General features: G+C 34.4%; 1 pseudogene; it reads left to right on the top strand.

Moving 5' to 3' along the window:
* The first annotated feature begins 1,047 nt into the window (after window positions 1-1,047).
* LOC115302164 lies at window positions 1,048-1,564 on the top strand (annotated as a pseudogene).
* The last annotated feature ends 11,388 nt before the right edge of the window (window positions 1,565-12,952 follow it).

Raw genomic sequence — 12,952 nt, 5'->3', positions numbered from 1 at the left:
GAACTGAGGGTTGAGGGGGAAGGGGGAGGGGGGAAAAGAGGTGGTGGTGATGGTGGAGGGCACTTAAGGGGAAGAGCACTGGGTGTTGTATGGAAAACAATTTGACAATAAAATATTATGGAAAAAATATGATAATATGTAAAAAACAAAATCAATTTTTGAACATTTGGTGACCCCAAAATTATTTTAACATATTGGTAGATCTACAAATTAGTCCTAATAAAATTTTAATTTCAGAAATAATAATACTCATAGCATAATTATTTATTATAAATTAAAAACAAGAAAGCTCATAATATTGATATCCATATTCATATTTTATCATATTGCATTATTTGTATATATTAATATGTACATATATAATATGTTATATAATTGCATGTTATATCTTATATTAATATTTTTGTATTTTTATATTGATTTTCTCAATATTTAAAAGTAAGGTGATTAATTGCTCTTGAGTCCTTTGTCTATAATTTAAATAATGTCTTAAATTATATTTTAGTTTCTTAGCCATTCAAAGATATCTAATGGCATTTTTTCTAATTAATATATGTTGGTATAATTTTATTATTTTAATATTTTTGTAATATTATTTGCAATTTTCTTCACATATGAACTTTATGGCTACTAAATAAATATTGACATATACATATATACATATATACATACATAAATGAGTAAACTATTAAATAAATAAATTTTCAATTGATTATTTTCTATAAATCATAATTTTTTAGCTCAGTAGGTGTTAGAATACTTACCTACCTCACAGTACATTTTTCTAAGAGGAGAATTTCTCTTTTTTTTAATTTGATTCAAATATAAAACTATTGCAGCTTAAATGTTTTTACAGTTACTATTTTGATTCAATTTAGAGATTGTTAATTCAATAATTAATTTTATAAGGAAAACTTGCCAAATTAATTCTTGCTATTTATTCTTTTGAATATTTTGCCAAATATAGATATTGCAATATCAAAGGCTTTCTTAATTTCAGTCTAAAGACAAGCAACAGAGCTCTTGCTTTTTGCCTGGGAGCAGCCAATGTGTAACTCTCTTCAGTTTTCTGGAATTAGCACCAGGCTGCCTAAATTTGACCCTAACAGGATCAAAGTCATATTAAGTGAGATACACCGGTGGAAAAGTCAATGCCATGTTTGCCCTGGTCCCAAGATCAGGCCGCTGGGTCTGGGTGATGACATCTCCATGGCAACGGGTGACTGGAAGGATCTGAGGATGACAATGAAACTGACAGTTCAGAACAGACAGGCCCAAATTGAAGAGCTACCTTCTGCCTCTGCCCTGATTACCAAAGCCCTCAAGGAACCGAAAAGAGATAGAAAGAAGCAGAAAAACTTTAAGCACAGTGGAAATACCACTTTTGATGAAATTGTCAACATTGCTTGACAGAGGGAGCACCAATCTTTAGCAAGTGAACTCTCTGGAACCGTTGAAGAGATCCCGGGGACCCCCGATCTGTGGCCACAATGTTGATGGTCGTCGCCCTCATGATATGAAAGGAGACATCAACAGTGGTGCAGTGGAATGCCCAGCTAGTTAAGAATTACAAATGAAAATAATATTTCAATAAAAGATCACTTGACAACCAAAAAAAAAAAGACAAGCAAAATAATGAGAAAAATTTGTATGTATTTTTGAAGGACTTTTTGGTGTTCAAGGTCAGCTTCATACCAAACTTTTCTGATTTAGTTATCCTAGACTCATATATAACAAATAATTATAAATATGGACAACTATAGGAACTAGATGACCACTGTGTTATGGAAACAGTTATAAGTTATGTCTACATACAAAATAATCCTTAAGTACAGTTTTGCTCCAAAATTTCTTATATTCCATATATTCCATCATTATCAAACTAAGTTTCTGATTTTTTTAAGTGTAAACTTATTTTGATATGCATATTGTCACCTCAAAACCAAATAATATTATCATGTATTGAACTTTTAAATTGAATTACAACAGCATTCACAATGTTTTGTCTTCAGCAAAATGCATTTCAAAGAATCTAATTCTATTAATAGAATTAAAAACATTTAACCATTATAAAAATAATTAATCCATTTCCTACTTAAATCATCTCACTGGGTGACATTAATCTGGTATATCTAACTTTGCAAAGTCCTATTAACAATTGAACACATTAACAGGTCTTGTTTTCTTTCCTTGTGCATTCACAGGAAAACCTGAAGTAGAAAATAAGAGAAGTTAATTTAGAACAGTTGCTTCATGTAAATGGAATGTCAAGCTTCACAGGATGGTACGTAAATGCACTTTCCATCGCTATATGTGTTCAGTAGTTGTAATTGTCATAGTCTTCTCTCAACAGTGTATTAGTTACCTCTTGCTACATAATGCATTTTCTCTAAATTTAAGTCGAAATAACTGTTTTTAAGCATTGAAAATCTAAGAACAGATTAGCTGGGTGGTCTGGCTCTGGATCTCTCACAAGGTTGCAATCAAGCTGTTAGCAGGGTCTGTTATTATTTCAAGGCTGGAGAATTTGCTACCTTGTTCACATCCATAGTAACTGGCTGGCCAGAGTTTCTGTCTGGCTATTGGTCAGAGGCTTCAGTCTCTCCCCATGTGAGCTTCATCACAGCAGCTGTTTTCCCTGGAGCAAGAAGAAGGAGAGAAAGAGACAAAGGAAGAGAGAGAATGAGTAGATGCTTAAGATGAAAATCATAGTCTTCAGGCGGAGAAGGACAGATACCATATGTTTGCACTCATAGGTCTAATAGGAGACCAGGAGAAACATAATGGAGGACCAGGGGGATGAGAAGAGGGAAACAGAGTTGGGGAGAGAGGGACGCAAAACCTGAGAGACTATTGAATACTGAAAAGGAACAGAGGGTTGAAGGGGGAGGGGGAGGGGGAAAAGAGGTGGTGGTAATGGAGGAGGGCACTTGTGGGGAAGAGCACTGGGTGTTATTTGGAAACCAATTTGACAATAAACTATTTTAAAAAAATAAATAAACAAAATAAAAAGAAAGAAAATCATAGTCTTTTCTAATCTTATGTTGAATGTGACATACCATTACTTCTGCTATTTGTCATACTGACCAACCTTCGGTATGGGGATGACTACACTCGAGTAGGAATGCCAGGAGGCAGAGGTCACTGGGCACCTTCCCAGAGCCTAGGCCAACTTGGAAACATAACTACTAACTTTTTTAAATTTATTTTTTGTGTTATTTAAATCCAAGTTAGCTAACGTAGTGTAACAATGATTTCAGGAATAGAATTTAATGATTCTTCACTTACATATAACACCCAGTGCCCATTCCAACAAGTGCCCTCCTTAATGTCCATCACCCATTTAGCCCTTCTTCCCCCACCACCTTGCCAGCAACCCTCCGTTTGTTCTCTGTATTTAAGATTCTCTTATGGTTTGTCTTCCTCTATATTTTTATCTTATTTTCTCTTCCCTTCCCTTATGCTCATCTGTTTTGTTTCTTAAATTCCACATAGGAGTGAAATCATATGATATTTGTCTTTCTCTGACTGACTAATTTTGCTTAGCACACTAACTTTTCAAGTAGATGAAAATGTGAAAATTGTAGATTTTATCACCACACCCCTTATGGAGTATGGGAAAGGTTAACTGGCATTTGCACAAAAATACACTTCTTGTCAACTTTCTAGAGAAACAGAAAACGCAGTGCCTAATTGTTTTCTCAAATATTTATTTTTGTTTGTTTGAATTCATTGCGACCAAACGAGTTCTTTTAAAAATAAAATGTGTTGCCACACAATGACATAAATAGCTTTAGAATGACGTCATATAAACAATGACCAAAAACACTCCAACACAACTGTGCTCAGACAGCTCTCTCTGATTGACAGCTTGGCGGCTACGCCCGAATTCCCACACATACCACAGAGAAACCAAATCTGCAGTTATTCAGAGTTACCCCTGAGCCACCAAATGGCAACCAGGCAACCTTGGGTGTACTCAGGCTGAGGCATGGACAGCGATGTGACTATCTTGTGCAAGTGGCCAGCCAGGGTGGAGAACTGATTTCAGCCCCCTTTCTCCTGAGAGAGAGCGCAAGAGTTAACTCTCCCTCACTGCTGGTGTCTCAGAGCAGTTATTTTATATGTTACATATCGTGTCCTTAAAGAGGAGTTTAGTGCTTTGGGGAAAAGACAGAGAGAAAAGGGATGGATATAGATAATCATCCTTTAGATATAAACACCTTTTAAAGTGAGAACTCTATTAAGTGCATGTGGTGCCCCTAAATTATTATGGAGACCACGTGAGAAACTGGGAGTATTACCAAACCCATCTTAATTTATTATAGTGTAATAATAAGCAAAATGTAATAGTGCAATAATAATGCTTTGTTTAAAACTGATAAAAATCCAGAACAGATGCTAAACTGAAAGGCATCCTAGGCCAATAGAAATACACCCAGATTGTCCTGGCAAAGTCAGTGCACCATCACTGATCACCTTAATAGTCTTATATTTAGGCTAAGGCGTGGAGCTGAATGTCAGTTACCATACATATTATGAGGATAGACATTTCATGGTAGTAACAAATCTGTGACCAATATTGCTCCTTGCAAATGCCTTGTCACAAACTGAGAGTCATAGAAAGCGTTGCAAAGATTGGGCTAAAAAAATCTGTTTTTCATATTAGTTTCTTTTGAAAATACAAAATATAAGTTACAATTATACTATGTTTGTCTCAGAAATAGAGATATTTTCATACTATGAGAGGATGCTGTTAGTAAGGGTGTAAACATAAGGTTAGTAGGAAGATGGTAAACAATTTGAACAAACATCAAGTAATGAATGGCTGTTTGGACAAATGTTAATTACATACCTATTTCTCATACTTCAAAGAGTGTTTGATAAGCCTGGAGTCATTGTGAGTCATTTTCATGGGAATCTTGATATGTCTCCAAAGAAGAATTAAGATTCAGGGAATAAGATTCCTACTAGATAGTCAGGAGACCTGAGATATGTCCTCACTCTGATGTTATACCTTATTCGGTCAAGAGATTACTGCATTTTCTCAATTTAACAGCTCATGAGCTTTAAACATTTCCCCCCAATACTACACAGTATGCTAACTAACTTGAATTTAAATAAATAAATTTAAAAAATAAAAGTTGTCTTCTTATTTTAAATTACCAGTTTGGGGGCTCCTGGGTGGCTCAGTCAGTTGAGCATTTGACTCTTAATTTTGGCTCAGGTCCTGATCTCAGACCCCATAATTGTGGGGTGACTGACCTCCGCAATGGATTCTACACTGAGCATGGAGCCTGCTAAAAATTTTGTCTCTCTCTCTCTCCCCCACTGCCCCTCTTCCCTACTTGGGCTCTAAATAGATAGATAGATAGATAAACAAACAAACTAACAAATAAATAAATAAATAAATAAATAAATGTACCATTATGAAAAATTTCAAGCACAAAGAAACCCTATGTACCTACTACTAAAATTTAACAAATGCAGATGTGTATCATGGGAATTGATGGGTTTTGAGCATTTTCAGTATTACCAGATATTAAAAATTGAACTCTAGTGTATATGATAGCAATATAGTCTTACTTGGTTTTTTTCTAGAATTAGATTGTGTATCAATTAATTTAGTACATTGTTGTAATAATTTTAATTTACCTAGTATTGAACATATATTCATACATTTATGGAACGTCAAGGTTTTCATGACTGTCTTGGCTATTCAAAAGCATTACATTTTTATTGACATTTTAACCTATTTATGTGTAGAGATATCTTATAGGTGTTGTTTAGTAATTCTTTTACCCATAACAATTTCAAATATTCTTTTCAAGTCAGTAGTTTTCCTTTGTGAGTGGCTTATTTTACCTAGCATATGTCCTCCAGGTTTATCCATATGTTTGCAAATTAAAGGATTTTCTTCTTTTATGAAGCATAATGATATTCTGTTTTATGGATACATTATATTTTCTTTATCCATTCACCCATTAATGGATATTTAGCTTGTTCCCATGTATTGGATCTTATAAATAATTCTTCAATGAACATGGGAGTGCCTATATCTCTTTAATATCTTGATTTTACTATTTTGTATTGTCAGATTATATAAATTCTATTTTTAATTTTTAATAACTCTCCATATTTCTTTCCATTGCAGCTGCAACATTTTACATTCTGAGCAGTAGTGTACAAGAACTGCAGTTTTTCCATAATCTCGCCAACATTTGTTCTTATTGTTTCTATTATTAGTATTAATATTATTATGTTTTAATAATAGCAATCCTAAGTTGTGCAATGTGAGGCAATTTTCATTATAGTTTTGATTTGCATTACCCCAGTGTTTATTCAGTTCCTTTTCCCACTTTTAAATAGGATTATTATTATTAATACTATATTTCTACTGAGTTGTAGAATATTTTTATGTATTTTGGAAATATTTCTTTTCTGAAACATGGTTTGGAAATATTTTCTCCCATTTTGTAGTTTTCATTCTGTTGCTCATTTCCTTTACTGTGGAAAAAAATTAGTTTGACATAGTCCCACCTGTCAATTTTGCTTTTGTTGCCTAATTTTTGGGGTCAGAACCAATAAGTCATTGCCAACACCACTGTCAAGAAAAGTGTTCATTATTTTTCTTCTAGGAGTTTTACAGTTGCAGAGCTTACATTTTTAAGTCTTTAATCCATTTAGCATTGAGTTTTGTGTAAGATTGCAGTCTAGTTGGGTTTTTTTTTTTTTTTTTTTTTTTTTTTTTTTTTTTTTTTTTTTTTTTGTATTCAGTAGTTTATCCAATACCGTTTGTGGAAGAGACTATCCATTCCCCATTGTGTGCTCTTAGCATTCTTGTCAAAGATCTGTTGACCATATATGCACAGGTTAGTTTTTGGCTCTCTATGTGGGTTTCTTATAATTGCCAGCTTTTCCAATTACATTTGTTGGTAGAAAAATCATATACATTTGAAATCTCTTTTAATCATGATCATAGTAAGTTTATTGCTCCCATTAATATGAAATATATCTTTTTATGAATCTGCATTTTTGCATTATTTGGATACAAATGTATACTAATGACAATTTATATCCATCCTCCACTCACCTGCCCCTCAATATCTTTGGCATCACTAGCTTGGAAGATGATAACCAAAGAGATACCCATAACGGTTAAAAATATTGGTGTCTCGGATCCTTACCAGCCTCCCATTCTTTTGCTTGACCTCTCTGTCAATGCCTGTCTTAATTTGGCTTGGTCTTATGATGACTCATATGTTCTTAGAATCATTCTATTTGTTCTCTCTAGTCAATGACTCTTCTGTCTCTGGAGGCTTTCACTTTCACTGTCCTGTTCTCAAACTTGATGATGTGAATTGGCCTTTAGGTCACCTCATTTTTCTCTCCTCACCATTATTGGCTTTTCAATATTTTATTGTTTGCTCTGTACACATTTCTTTTACTTCCTTACTATCTTACTTCTTACTGTTTTCTACTCCTATTGTGTGACTGTTTTGAGGTGACAAAAAAATTCTACAAAACTTCTAGTATGATAAGATTTCACTTGGGTGTTTATTTTCACATTTTCACAGATAATGTTCCATTCTATTTTCCCATAATTTTGAACTTGTCCCCAGGATAAGCTACAGAAAATAAAATTAAATTAATTCTGGTGATGAAACCAATTTGCTTTGTTCTGTGGCAACTGGGCAGCATCCAGACTTTTTAGTAAGAACCTGTCATAAAACCTGCTTTCACAAAATATCTTTAGTGATGGTAGGATGAAGAAAGTATAGGTTAGAGAAATTCAGGTACGAGATCTCAGGGGATTGTTGAAGGATACTAGAATTCACATAATAATGATCACTTAGATCAGTGTTTGGAGAATAAAGACAACATGAAAAAAATATGTATCAGGTAACATCATAGTTAGGAAATGGTTTCATGGAAAAGGGTAGAGAGAACAAAAATCAAGATGTCTATCATTTAGGTTTCTAACCTGAGTAACCTAGAAAGTGGATTCAAGAAGATAAACAGTTTTAGTTTGGAAATTACAACTGTATTTATTTTTTTACGTATTTCAAGTTTTCATTGAATGACCCATGTGGCCTTCAGGTAGACGTGATGAGCAGGCCATTACAATTATAAGCCTGCAGTATAAGCTGGCAGTTCAGTAGAGAGTTGTAGAGTGGAATAATGAATTTTTGAAGTCATCCTTATACATGTGGGAAAATACTAGTTACTCAAAAACTTATATAGAGAGAGCCACAAATATAAGTATCAGTGATTTGATTGGTCAATGTTTCTCTAGGAAGAATCCTTTTGCAAAATGGTGTTTTATTATCAAACAACCAATAGTATCAGTTATTTTGTTCTAAACTAGACATTTTAAGTTAGTTTTTTTTAATACGTGTCAGATTCTATGAGTTTTCTGGAGATGTCTAAATAATTTTGCATATGTCAACATTTAAAGAAAAGCAAGGGCAGGCAGGTCATGAAATGATTATAACAAAACCAACTTCACAGTTACAAAGAAAAACAGAAGCAAGATAATTTTTTAAATAAGTATTCAGGGGGTGCCTGAGTAGTTCTGTCAGTTAAGTGTTAGACTATAGCTCAGGTCATGATCTCATGGTTCGTGAGTTCGAGTCCCATGACAGCTCAGAGCCTGGAGCCTACTTCACATTCATTGTCTCCTTCCCTCTCTGCTCCTCCCCCACTTACACTCTGTGTTTCTCTCTCAAAAATAAATGAACATTAACAAATTAAAAAAAATAAGTATTCAAGTTTTCTGCACTTAGCTGCATAATATTCAACAGCACAAACAGCCAGTTGGAGAAAAAGAAGAGAGAAGAAACATATCCACAAAATAATGTGACCCAACACTATTCTCTGACTATTTATTTCTAAACAAGATACTAGAAGGATACTTAAAGGACACTTGGAGATTTGTAGAAATAAGGAACAAACCACGCTGCATTTTTGCATACTAATTTGTCTCCTATACATTCTATAATTAAATTCCTTGACAGAGTCAGGCTTTGACCTGGCTGTAAAAGGAACCTATTTAAGGACCAAGTACTCTGTCTTTATATTCACCAAAGAGCCTTTTGCTGGAGAACATGAATGAGCAGGCTATAGGAGAGTCTGTGCGAAGGACTTTGAATCTCAGACCACACAACGATGCGTGGACAAGCTGCCGTCCTACTTTACATTAACCATTTTTGTATTTCAGGTACTATGTACAGTTCTTTGTAATCAAAATGTTAAAAAGGTTTTCTGAATCAATGAATAAATTTTTCTTTACCAGCAATGACCTCTTTGGTGAAATGGAAAGAACTTAATCATTTCCAAAGTCTGGAATGCCACTTTTCTCTAAAACTACATTTTCATCTTTCTGTTATTCTTATTTTCTCCAACTTTCCTATCTGGCTTAACTCTTTTATAAGGGGTTCCATAATAATCACTGACACTTGGTAGAATTTAAATAACATTTGGCAAATGAATGATTAAATTAATTAATAACTGAATGGATGTATTCTACCATTTTGAGTAGGACCCCCTAGACAGCTACTCTAAATGCAAAAGTCATTTTTGTTTTTCTTATTATTTTGATTACTATTAATATTAGTATCCTTTTAAACTTCCAAATACATATCTTAATGGATTTATCCATATCCATTAAACATATAGTTCCCTTACTTTGTATTCTCTAAGCCAGCATTTTAAATGTTGAATGATAAGCTATGTGTAACCATGATATTCTTTGTTTGAGATTAAGTTTTGTTAATCTTTAGAGAACATTATGAAGGCGGTATTCTGATTATCCTCATTTTATGGATGAGGAAACTAAGTATCAGATAAATTAAGTAGTATTGCCAGTAAAAGAGATAAGATTTAAACTCAGATATGAGAACTTATAACTTTTTAATATAATCATATTCTAGGGAAGTTTATGTTACTTGAGAATAATTGACTCAACACTGTAACCTTACAATTCTTTGAACTTCTCCAGCCAGTATTCCACTCCAGAACTGGGCATGATCTCTTAGAAAAGCTTCACAGTGGAGTTCCAGTACTGTATCTCTACCATGGTGTTTTAGCATTCCAATACTATCACACTCTTACCCTTACTGCCAGAACTCCACTCCTTCATCTTTTGTTCTTTAATCTTTCATAGAACTCCACTCCTTCATCTTTTGTTCTTTAATCTATCATCCCTTTCCTGCCCTAACATATTTTCTTACTCAGCCTTAAACAAGTAGTGACACTTTATTTGTAAGAAGAGAAACCAAACTCAAATTTTTCAAGCAAAAGCTTATTTATCAATCCTAGATTACAAAGTACATAAATGAATTGACTCCAAAGGACAGAATTTAGGTGCTCAACTGAGTTTGAACATGGCTCATTTCAGGTGCTAAATTATCTCATCAAAATATTATCTCCTCTCTTTTATTCCATTCTGACTTTTCTAGGTATATAAGCTCCTGGTTGAAACATATTTACAAATTTGTATTCTACCTTCTTTATTCTCAGGAAATGTATGCAGCCAACTTAGATTAATTTATGACCTTATAAAATATTAATTCTTTTATTTCTGACTGGCTGAAATTTGAAGTTTTCTAAATGCAACTTCCTTTCCTTTCTTCTAGTGTAAGAGGTTGAGTTGTATTCTATTTTTGTTATTCTATTTTTAATCATTGTTATTGTTTTTATTCTATTTTCTGCAGTCGTTATTACCCATAATATGTGTGTGCATGCCAGTGATTTCTTTCCTTCACCTTAGATATGTTCTTGAACAGTCACCACACATGCTTCCCAGTGCTATGATACTACTGCATTGCCCTCCTTCCTTGCTCAGATGGGCTTTCAAAAAGTTAAGTCTTGGGGCTCCTGGGTGGCTCAGTTGGTTAAGGGTCTGATTCTGGCTCAGATCATGATCTCACAGTTCATGGGTTTGAGCTGTGCTGACCGAATTCGGTGTCTCACTTTTCTCTCTGCTCCTCTCCCACTCATGCGCTCTTTCTCTCTCTCTCTCTCTCTCTCTCTCTCTCTCTCTCTCTCTCTCTCTCTCTCTCAAAAATAAACGTTAATTTGTTTAACTTAAGTCTTCACTAATATTCCCTGATTCTTTTCTTCCCAGTTCCTTTTTAGGCTCATTGTATTATAGTTTTTGCCTCTACTTCATGGAAATTGTTTTGGCAGATATTGCCTATAATGTTCTTACTGCAAATTCAAATGATAAATTTTATTCCTTATCTTAAAGGACATATGGGCTGGTTCTCTAATGCTTTTTATTTATTTATTTTTTTTTTGACTACTTGGCCATCAGTAAGACTCTCTTACATTCTTTTAACTTTTCAACTATTCCTTTCTGGTCTTCTTTACAAAATTCCTAAAGGTAGCTCTTACCCATGGTTCTTTCATTGATCCACTATGTTCTATTCTAAATATGCTACTTGGAAGAATTTATCTGTAGACTGAGCCTTGATGGTCCCCTGGGAATCTGACTTTTATATCCCATAACGGTTTTGCCCTCTTCCCTTGTGTTCCACAAATACTTTAAATTCAACATACTCAAACTCACCATTTCTCTACCTGGTCTCACCTGTGTTGCTGCTGTCTCTCAGAAAAACTAAGGGTTGACTATTTTTATCCATCATCATCATCATCATCATCATCATCATCATCATCATCATCAATTTAGTCCTTTTACTAACCTAGCCTAGCTTTGAGAGAAGAGCCATAACTTATGGTTATAACCCTTGTTTCTTCAATGTGTTTGCCCCTTTGTTGAGGTTAGTAAATGTTATTAAATAAAGTAAATGAAGATTTTCTGCCATAAACCTTATAATTTGGTCTTATTGGAATAAATGAAATAGGGTTTTCTTCATTTTATTCTTCTTTTCTTTCCCCTCCTCGTTGTCCTCCTCCTTTTTTAAATCATCACTTACTATATTAGTTTACTCGAGTTACTGTAACAAATTACCATAGGCTGGGTAGCTTAAACAACAAAAATGCATTTCTTACAGTTCTAATGACCACAAGTCCAAGATCAAGGTACCAGCAGGATTAGTTCTTCTGAGGCCTCTTTCCTTGGCTTTCTGATTGCCACCATCTTGTTGCCTCTTCACACAGTTGTCCCGGTGTGCATGCACACATTTAATGTTTCCTTGTCTTTTAACCTCTTCCTCTAAGGACAGCAGTCAAAAGGGTATAAGCGAAAGGCTTCCTTTTTAACTTTTTCTTTCTTTATTTTTTTTTCCTGAGAGAGTGAGAGAGCACAAGTGAGCAAGGGGCAGAGAGAGAGAATCCCAGAAGGGGAAGAGAGAGAGAGAGAGAGAGAGAGAGAGAGAGAGAGAGAGAGAGAGAGAGAGAGAGGCTCACTCAAACCAGGGCTTGAGCTTGACAGATGCGGGGCTCAAGCTCACCAGATGTGGGACTCAAATTCACAAACCATGAGATCATGACCTGAGCCGAAGTCAAATGTATAAAGACTGAGCCATCCAGGTTCCCTAAAGGCCTAATTTTAAATTAATCACCTCTTTAAAACCCTTATCTCCAAATACAATCACATTCTGAGTACTATATTAGAGTTTAAAACTTCAACATATGTATTTTGCAGGAATACAGTTCTGTCCGTAACACTCAGTCATTTAGTTGTTTCATCTTGTCTCATTACTTAAAGTCATGAGATGATAATCATGTTTTTAGTTCTAGCCTGGACCAATCCCCTAAAATATAGTCTTGGCAACCCCATCCTTTCAGTGCTTTCAGACAGATGCTTATAAATTCATGACTTTTTGTTCATCCTCTATCTAGTCCATTTGCAAACTCTTGGCCTTTCCTTCAGAATATATCCAAAACCTGACCCACACTTCTTATTACTTCTATAAGCACTATGCTGCAATCAACCAACTTCCATTTCTGGAATTGTAAATGCCTCCAATCCACCCCTCATTTGAAA

This window comes from Suricata suricatta, chromosome 9, assembly GCF_006229205.1.
Source record: "Suricata suricatta isolate VVHF042 chromosome 9, meerkat_22Aug2017_6uvM2_HiC, whole genome shotgun sequence".
Taxonomy (NCBI): Eukaryota; Metazoa; Chordata; class Mammalia; order Carnivora; family Herpestidae; genus Suricata; species Suricata suricatta.
The sequence above is the reverse complement of the archived record's forward strand: the minus strand, read 5'-3'. Positions and strand labels throughout refer to the sequence as shown.